Source organism: Nicotiana sylvestris, chromosome 4, assembly GCF_000393655.2.
Source record: "Nicotiana sylvestris chromosome 4, ASM39365v2, whole genome shotgun sequence".
NCBI lineage: Eukaryota > Viridiplantae > Streptophyta > Magnoliopsida > Solanales > Solanaceae > Nicotiana > Nicotiana sylvestris.
This window is the reverse complement of record NC_091060.1, coordinates 176,343,504-176,354,060: the sequence shown is the minus strand read 5'-3', so window position 1 is coordinate 176,354,060 and position 10,557 is coordinate 176,343,504.

Genomic DNA, 10,557 nt, shown 5'->3' with positions numbered 1-10,557 from the left:
ATAACTCATAACGCATATACTATATTGATGCCTTAATACCATAGTGAGATTAAACTCAATCCCTAACAAGCTCGTGAAACACAGACCATCTGGTACTTTAAATCTTCTGCAAATCTCGCATTCATCCCCGCGACAGTCAAGCCCACTATCCTAAGCGGCCCAAATTTAAATTTCGACACTTATATTTCCCTTGAAAATGAGATCTTTTAACAGACACATAAGGATCGCACAACCTCAGAACATTTTGCAGGAGATAACCCACCTGCTTTGCCTCCAACTAACATTTCTGTATACCTTCCACCGTCACAAACATTATGCAGTCACTTAGTCTTCCCGAGTCTGAACTCGTACCGCAACATGAAATTTACCTCACTCACAACTGGGAAACATGAAAAGATTCCTCACATGCCCATAACTCGGGGTCATACCTCGAATCAAGATGGAATTCAAGCACCTAATAGTTCTTCTATCCTCCAGCAGACCCTTCTCGTCACTTCCAAATCAAATAGATACATCTTGCAGTACTAACATACTCATCGCATGGCCATTAACTGTCGCTTTCACTAACAGGTACACTACCAAACATATAGGTTCAAAAACATTTGCTCAGATAATCAGCACCTTGGTGCTCAAGCTATAGGCAAAGATCCGGCCTCAAGTCCTCCAGACTTGCCCAACATTAACTCACAAAGATCACATCTCTCCCCTCGATCAGGGAATCACAAGCCATCATTGAACATATGATACTGAGCGCTCATGCGCGCATACGAACCCGTGGAAGGAATTCAAGAGTTACTTTTCAAGCCGAATCAAGGACACACGAAAAGAATTTCAAGAATGTGAAGTTTTTCCTAAAGGTTTTGCAGCCTCTCGAGGATAAATACAGATGTCTCTGTACTGATCTGTGAGACTCTACTAAACCTGCTCATGACTCGTGAGACCTATGTAACCTAGGCTCTGATACCAACTTGTCATGACCCTAACCCCGAACCCGGTCATGATGGCACCTCTCGTGAAGACAAGGCCAACCAGTTAAATCCAATTCGCTTTTTAAAACAGTTAGCAATATAAAAGCAGTCTAAACATGATTTAATGATAATAAGTAGCGAAAATACAACCCGACACAGCCCTAACCGGGGTGTCATAAGTCACGAGCATCTACTAGGGTATAAATACAACTGAAAAGTCTAAAATGTACAAGACACACACTAATAAAATGAATAGGGAGATGTTGCAAACGCCGGCAGCTACCTTGCTAAACTCTGATAACTCTGCCTCCGATCATCCAATACCCGCTACTGGGTTCAGAAATACCTGAATCCGTACACAAGGTGCAGGGAGTAAAGTGAGTACTCCAACTTAGTGAGTAATAATCATAACTAAAGTCTGAATGGTAAGAAATCATGTAAAGCATATCAAGATGTTGTATAGAAGCAGTTTAAAAACCAGTAAGAAAGCAGTGAAGCTGTAAAAATCTATTAAAACATCTTAGCTCAATTTAAACTTCTTTGAAAATGACTTTTTCAACAGTTACACAAATGAATGCAAAATAGTTAGTGCAGATAAGCACAGAAATCCGCCCCTCGAACACAAATACCATAGCTTAACAGGTAAATATGAAAGATAAACACATAAAGGTTCGCTCATCGGGCACAACGTCAACAACTCTGCCCCTCGGGCAATATCTCAGAACAATACCAGCCCCTCGGGCAATCACATAGAATGGTATCAGCCCCTCAGGCAAATCACATAGAACAACACCAGCCCCTTGGGCTATCACATAGAACAATATCAGCTCCTCAGGCTATATCTCACATCACAATGGGTACCCGCACTCACTGGGGGTGTACAGACTCCGGGAGGGGCCCTTTACGGCCCAAGCGCAATATCAAGTCACCGCGTGGCATCATAAACAGGCTCTCGACCTCATATTAATATCAATACGCCACCTCGTGGCATACATATCTCAAGCCCTCGGTCTCATAATCAATATCAAAATCTCACTGTTGTGGCGTGCAGCCCGACCCAAAAGTATCTACACAATACAGGTCTTCAGCCTTACTCAGTCAAAAATCACATAAGCCACTCGGGCAACAGTAAAATATGATGCTTAGCCCAAATATTATTTAAAATATCATTTCAAATATTAAAGCAAAATAAACTTGACTGAGTTTTTAAAATAGTGGAAAATAACATAACTGAGTTCAAGTATAAAGTCAAAACTGTGAGGAAATATCAACAAAATCCCTGAAGGAATCAAATAGTTGGCACTAGGCTCAAATATGGCATTCAGCCCAAATAATAATGATAGCAAATAGTTTTCCAGTCAAATACGTGGTAAAATCATCAACCGGGACGAACTAAGTAATAATTACCAATAGTACACGACCTCACGCTCGCCATCAAGCGTGTGTCTCACCTCAATATAGCACTACGATGTGCAATCCGGAGTTTCAAACCCTCAGAACATCATTTACAATCATTACTCACCTCGAACCGGCTAAATCTCTAACTTGTGATGCCTTTGCCCCTCGAATCGGCCTCCACGCGCGTTGAATCTATTCAAAATCAGAACGAGGATGTCAAAATATACTAAGGGAACAAAGTCCAAGCGAAAACAATCAATAAAGGGCACAAATCCCGAGATTACCAAAACTTGACCCCCGGGCCCACGTCTTGAAAATCAAAAAATTTACATCAATATATTCCTCATCTCCCCACGAGTCTATGCATATCAAGAATACTAAAATCGGAGTTCAAATGACCCCTCAAATCCTCATTTTAAGGCCTCTTAAACTCAAACCTAATCCCCCCATTTTTAGCCCTTTAGTTCCTTTGATTACAGCCTTAATCCATGAAATAATACCATAGAAATGTGTTTCTGGTCCCAAATCCTTACCTTAACGAAGTTCCCTTGAAATCCGTCTTCCAAATCGTCCAAAAGCTCTCAAGCCAAAGTTAAAAATGGTGGAATAACTCAAACTCGCGAAATGAAATAACTTATATGTTCTACCCAGGCATACCCGCATCTGCGGTCCAAAACCCGCTTCTACGGCACCGCATATGCGATCAAATCCTCCGCTTCTGCAGAAATCACTTAAAGGCCAAATACTGTATCTGCGGTCCACTCGTCGCATCTGCGATTCCGCAGGTGCGGCCCATCTACCGCATCTGCGGTTACTATATATTCCTTTCGAATCCGCTTCTGCGGCTCACCTTCCGCACGTGTGGTCTCCAAACCGCAGGTGCGAAAACACCAGAAGCAGCAAAAACTACAGCAGTTGCAAAATATCTCAACCTCTCCGACAACCATCCGAAATCATCCTGAGGCCTCCGGGATCTTAACCAAAAGCACCAACATAACCCAATACCTTATTCAAACTTGCTCCAATCATCAAAACACCTCAAACAACATCAAATCTTCCAAATCACATCGGATTCAAGCCTAAGTTTCTAAAATCTTCCGAAATACGCTTTTGACCAAAAACCTAACCAAACCACGTCCGAATGACCTGAAATTTTGCACACACATCCCAAATGATACAACAAAACTACTGCAACTTCTGAAGTTTCATTCCAACCTCTATATCAAAATCTCACTTATCGACCGGAAAACGTCGAAATCTCAATTTCGCCAATTCAAGCATGGACCTTCCACGGACTTCCAAAAAGCATTCGGATCATGCTCCTAAGTCCCAAATCACCTAATGGATCTAACCAAATCATAAAAATTCTGATCCAAGATCATATACAAACAAGTCAAATTTGAAAGGTTCTTTTCCTTTATAGGAAGCAACGTTTAGATTTTCATTTTCACCTTCTACCTCCTTTATACTTTTTATTTCAGATTTCAATGTAGGATGCAGATCAGAATAATTGTAATAACTCGATCGGTCATTTTGAGCTTTAGCACATCGTTTAGCAGTCTGAGGCCACAAACAGCTTCATTTAAGGTATTAGGTCTTATACGCATGGTCAGAATTGAATTTCGGGAAGTTTATAGTTGATTTGGAAAGAGAATTCTTATTTCGAAAGCTTTAAGTTGAGAGAATTAACTAAGATTGGATTTCAAAGTAAACGACCTCAGAATTGGGATATGAAGGTTCCAGCAAGTTCGTATGATTATTTCGTACTTGGGCATATGCCCGGATCAAGTTTTGGATGACCCGGGAGCGTTTTGGCGCCTATTGTGGAAGTTAGCATTTTGGAAGAAATTTCATAAGTCTGGCTCGAAGTGCATTTCAGTATTATCGATGTTCATTTGGGATTTCGAGTCTGGGAGTAGCTCCGTATGGTGATTCTGGAGTTGAGAGCGCGATTGAAAGTGAATTCGGAGGTCTGTAGGTCATTTTGGAGTCATTTGGCTAAAATAGAAAATTGAGGGTTTTTGAGAAGTTTGATCGGAAGTGAACTTTTTGATATCGGAGTTAGAATCTGATTCTGAAAGTTGGAGTAGGTTCGTAATGTCAAATATGACTTGTGTGCCAAATTTGAACTCAATTGGACATGATTTGACAGGTTTAAACATCGAGAGTAAAAACTTGAAGTTCTAAAGTTCATAAAGCTTGGATTGGAGGTCGATTCGTGGTTTTAGCATTGTTTGATGTGATTTGAGGCCTTGAGTAAGTCCGTAATGTGTTTTGGGACTGGTTGGTATGATTAGTTGGGGTCCCGGGAGCCTCGGGTGGATTCTGGATGGTTAACGGATCGAAAATGGAATTTTTGGAAGGCTGAAGTTGCTGGTTGTTGTCATAACCATACCTATGAGAATTGGGCCGCAGGTGTGGAGCCGCAGAAGCGGCCAGAAGAGTCGCAGATGTGGTATTGGCGAAAGAGAGCTGAACCACAGATGCAGTCATTTTGCCGCAGATGCGAGACCGCATCTGTGGAAGAGAGGCTGCAGAAGCGGAGAAGGGGAGCCTGGAGGAAACCGCAGAAGCGGTAGTGTGGCTCGCACCTGCGGAACCGCAGAAGTGGTCAAGGGATCGCAGGTGCGGAAAGTGTTGGAGGCAGTGGGTGTTTTAAAATTGGGGTTTTGGCCATTTCCTCTCATATTTTCTTAGTTTGGGTGATTCTTGGAGGGTTTCAAGAGAAGATTTTCATCATCAATGATAAGGTAAGCTATCCCCACCTATCTTGAGTTAAATACATGATTATATACGGATTTGAACGTGGAAATTTGTAGAAAACTTGTGGTTTGAGGGAAAACCTAGAAAATTGATATTCTTGGAATTTGACCACGATTTTGGATATGAAATTAAGAGAAAATCATATATTTGAGCTCGTGAGTTCATGGGTAAAGTTTATCTTCGAAAAATTTCGGAATCTGAGCACGTGGGCCGGAGGCAATTTTGTTAACTTTTCGATCGGGGTTAGTAATTATTATAAATTGGATTGTAATGAGTAATTAAATGTATATTAATGGATTTGCATAATCATTGGCTAGTTTTGGAGCATTGTGCATCGATTCGAGTCTTCAGAAGGGCGTGGAATGTCGGTTATGGATCTTCGGAGCGAGGTGAGTCTCCTTTCTAACCTTGTAAGAGGGACTTGTCCCCATAGGTGAGTCAATTGTTTATGTGCTTATATTTGTGGGGGCTACGTACGCACGAGGTGACGAGAGTCCGTGCATAGCTACTATTATGTTATTGTCCGGATAGTCTAGGACCCAAAAGCATGCTATACTTGGATTATTTGTAATCTTATTTATAGCTTGAATTGCTTAAATCACATCAAATTAGTAAATGCATTTCTAAACAGATTAAATGTCATTTTCTTAAATGGTTAAAAGAGGATTGACTTTCTTTAGATAATTGCTCCATGTTGACTTCTTGATTGACTGTCTGTATGTGTTTATTTTTGGAACGGGCCGAACGCCATGGTAGATTCCATAGATGCATCTATGGTTCGTGTCGTTCGACCTTCGGCGGTGCACAGTTTAAATATTGTTGGATCGAGTCGTACGACCTCGACATAATTTATGCATGCTTGTATTGCTTGCCTTGCGATTTATTGATATCGAGATTTGCTCTCCCCAACTTGAGATAATTGAAAAACTAATGGATTATGAATCCGGAGACCTTTAATATAAAAAGGAACTTTCTCCTATTCGTGACATACTTGAAATTACTGTCATTCTTAATAAATCCATGATTAATCACATTAATAATATATCATTATGTGGACCACCAGTAAGTGTCGAAGTCGACCATCTCGTCTCTACTTCTTCGAGATTAGACGAGATACTCATTGGGTACACGTTGTTTTCGTACTCATACTACACTTCTGTGCATTTTTGTTGTACATGCACATGCATCTCTAGTGGCGCTACGGAGACTTAGGTGAGCTGCATTTCTGAGACGACCGCAGCAAGCAAGTCTCTTTTAGATTATTGTATTTATTTCTATCTAATATTGTTGTCACGACCCTAACCCCGAACCCGGTTATGATGGTGCATCTCGTGAAGACAAGGCCAGCCAATCAAACCCAATTCACTTTCCAAAATAGTTAAACAATATAAAAGCAGTCTAAACATGATAAAGCAACGGAAATACAACCCGACACAGCCCTAACTGGGGTGTCACAAGTCACGAGAATCTACTAGGGTATAAATACAACTGAAAATTCTAAAATGTACAAGACGCAGACTAATGAAATGAAGAGGGAGAAAAGCGGTGCTGCGAACGCCGGTAACTACCTTGCTAAATTCCTATGACTCTACCTCCGATCATCCAATACCCGCTACCGGGTTCATAAATACCCAAATTTGTACACAAGGTGCAGGGAGTAAAGTGAGTACTCCAACTCAGTGAGTAACAAATGTAAATAAAGACTGAAGGCAAGAAATCACATAAAGCATATCAAGATGATGTATAGAAGCAGTTCAAAACCAGTAAGAAAGTAGTGAAGCTGTAAAATCTCTTTAAAATATCTTAGCTCAGTTTAAACTTCTTTTAAAAATGACTTTTTCAACAGTTACGCAAATGAATGCAAAACAGTTAGTGCAGATAAGCACAGAAATCCGCCTCTCGGGCACAATACCATAGTTTAACAAGTAAATGACGGATAAATATGAAAGATAAACACATAAAGGTTAGCTCCTCGGGCACAATGTCAACAACTCCGCCCCTCGGGCAATATCTCAGAATAATATCAGCCCATCGGGTAATCACAAAGAACGGTACCAGCCCCTCGGGCAATCACATAGAACATTACTAGCCCCTCGGGCTTTCACATAGAACAATATCAGCCTCTCGGGCTATATCTCACATCACAATTGGTACTCGCGCTCACTGGGGGTGTACAAACTCCGGGAGGGGCCCCTTACGGCCCAAGCGCGATATCAAACCATCTTGTGGCATCAATCTAGTCCCTCGACCTCATATCAATCAAGCCACCACGTGGCGTATATATGTATCTCAAGCCCTCGGCCTCATATGAGTACCAATGTATCCTCACAACTAGGACCTTGACCTTACTCAGTCCGAAAATCATCACAAGCCCCTTGGGCAATTGTAAAACAGTATTTCTCAGCCCAAAATATCATTTAAAATATTGTTTAAGTCTCAAAACTGAGTAAAAATGGTTGAATAGTAAAACAATGGAAAATAGTGGGACTAAGTTCAAGTAATAAATCAAACAGTGAGGAAATGGTAATAAAAATCCCCGAAGTGTTCAAATAGTTGACACGAAGCCCAAACATGGCAATCAGCCCAAAGCATGATGAAAGCAAATAAGTTTCAGTCAAATACGCGGTAAAATCATCAATCGGGATGGACCAAGTCACAATACTCAATAGTGCACGACCCCACGCTCGTCATCAAGCGTGTGTCTCACCTCAATATAGCACTACGATGTGCAATCCGGGATTTCAAACCCGCAGAGCATCATTTACAATCATTACTCACCTCGAACCGGATAAATCTCTAGCTCGCGACGCCTTTGCCCCTTGAATCGGCCTCCACGCGCATCGAATATAACCAAAACCAGAACGAATATGTCAAAATATGCTAAGGGAACAAATCCCAAACGAAAACAATCAATAAAGGGCACAAATCCCGAAATTATCAAAACCCGAGCCCCGGTCCCACTTCTTGAACTCAAAGATTTTCACATCAACGGGTTCCTTATCTCTCCAAGAGTTCATACATATCAAAAGTTTTCAAATCCGACCCCAAATGGTCCTCCAAATCCCTAATCAAAAGTCCAAAGTTCCAAGCCCTAGTTCCTCAATTTTTTTAGGCTTAATTCCATGATTAACTAGGTGGAATTCACACGAGAATCGAGTACTGAGTTCAAAAATCTTACCTCTAAGTGATTCCCTTCGATTCCCTCTTCAATCCTTCTCAAAAGCTCCAAAACTTTCTCAACAATGGAGAAAATAGACCAAAAATCACGAAACCTATCTTTTAAACATTATGCCCCAGGCATAAATTCCTTCTATGTGATCACGGAACATCCATTGAGATCGCGAAGAACAAAAACTCGGCTCCTAAAAATTACTCTATGCAATCGCACATAGCACCCTGCGATCGCAATGCACAGCCTTTTCATACTACGTGATCGCAGGCCCACTGCCGCGTTCGTAATGAACAAAGTCAAGCCAAGACCCCGAGTCCATTTAACACTATGCGATCGCGACCCATTACCCACGTTCGCAATGAACAAACTCCCCAATCAATGTGATCGCAAGCCTCACTCTGTGAACATAAAGAACAACTTGACAGCTTCCTCAAAACCTCCTATGCGATCGCAGGACTCCCCTCGCGATCGCAAAGAGCAAAGTTCTGCAGCAGCTGAACCTGCAATTTCTGCAATCTTTTAAGGCATGAAATGGTCCGATTATGATATGAGGCTCGGAATGTTCTATGATATTTTCGACTTGCAGTGTAGTATTGGGAGAAAAATGAGAAAAAGACTTCAGATTCGTAGAGGAATTATCAGAATGGGTGTATCAGTTGAAGATGCGAATGTGCGTGCAAGGAGGGTGTGAAACGGTTCATCGATTTGGAGACAATGTGGTCTCGTGGAATGGGGTTACTCAAGATGAGTGCAGATTTAGGTTGGTGAAGTAAGTAATGGAGCTATTATTATCTCTAAGGCAAGTTAAGGATGATTTAGAAGAAGTTAGATTGATTAGCCATGGTTGAATTGGCATAATGGTGGCGGTGATCAGTTCCTTCAGCGTGATTAAGTTATGCATGTGATTTGTGGCGGTATGTGCGAGGCTTGACGACTGCCGTAATTGATTTTATTTGGAAGTATTCAAGTATTATGGCCTTGTTATGTGTAGGCGGATCCCGAAAGGGTCATTGTGGTTTAGACCACTACTTGAGGATTTGAATGTTCTACGGTTATGAAAATTCACTCGTGTGTAGCTATGGTTCTCTTGGAATGAGTTAAGTAAAAAGTTTCTATGTGATGAAGTGTTTACCCTAATAGTTGTTCAAGAGTTATGATGAAATTCTTGTACTATCGCATATTGGCTTATTAGGTGCAGTGAGCGGTATGAAATTTGAAAGTGAGGATCAAGGTTGTGGTTCGGTGTTTGACGAGGTTGTCACAAGCTCGGATAAGCAAGAAGGAGATTTGGATATTTGGAGTAAGTTGTTATTGTCTTCAGTGTCACCTAAGATCGGCATTTTGTGTCGGAGGCTTTGCATCTTGGTTACGAATTCTTGATATGCTTTACAACATTAGTGTGACCAGTGGTATGGATGTGTAGACTCATTATCTAGTGCAGAAGGTCATGGGAACGTATCTTATGGGAAGATTGTATAAGTGTGACATGAAGTCACTTGATTGATTAAAGATTTAAACTAAGTATGAAGATTGTGGTAATATCACTAATTTGAGAATTTATGCTGGAGGGCACTCGGTTTATTGGGTTATGGACTGTGGAGGTGTTACGCCCCAGGTTTTTGCGCATGAAAGAACGCCATAAATAGAGTGATTAAAGTCTGAAAATGAGATATTATATTTTGCATTTTTGTACGTTAAAGCGTCGTCGTACGTTAAAGCTTCGTCGTAAGATTAATCGACATAAATTTGGGAACGAGATTTATTTTGGGATTATAAGTATTACACTATTTACAACAAGCGATAAATAAGTGCTATGAAGGATAAAGAGATACACGAATTAAGGAAAAGGGAAATCGTCGAAAGTGGCCAATTTGAAATAAAATACGGTTCGAGCGATAACATCCGATAATTAGAAATTATTATCACGCAAAGTACCATATTACCACGGTAGTGTAATATATAAAGTATATATGAAGTATTTAAAAAATAATTAAAATTTTAAGTAATTCTTGGTAATTTTAAAATTATACGGGTAATAGATTAATTACCGGATAACGAAATATTACCCGATTAATTAATAAGTGGATAAAAATTATTAGAATAACCCCACCCCACGTGGCAAGAAGCCACAAGGATGGGAGTGACTAATTAGTCACTTATGTTGCCACCTAGACGTGAATAATTCTGGAATGGACAACTATGTGTAGTTGTCTGATTTCAAAGAATAACATGAAACAAAAAGTAGTCCAAAAAAAA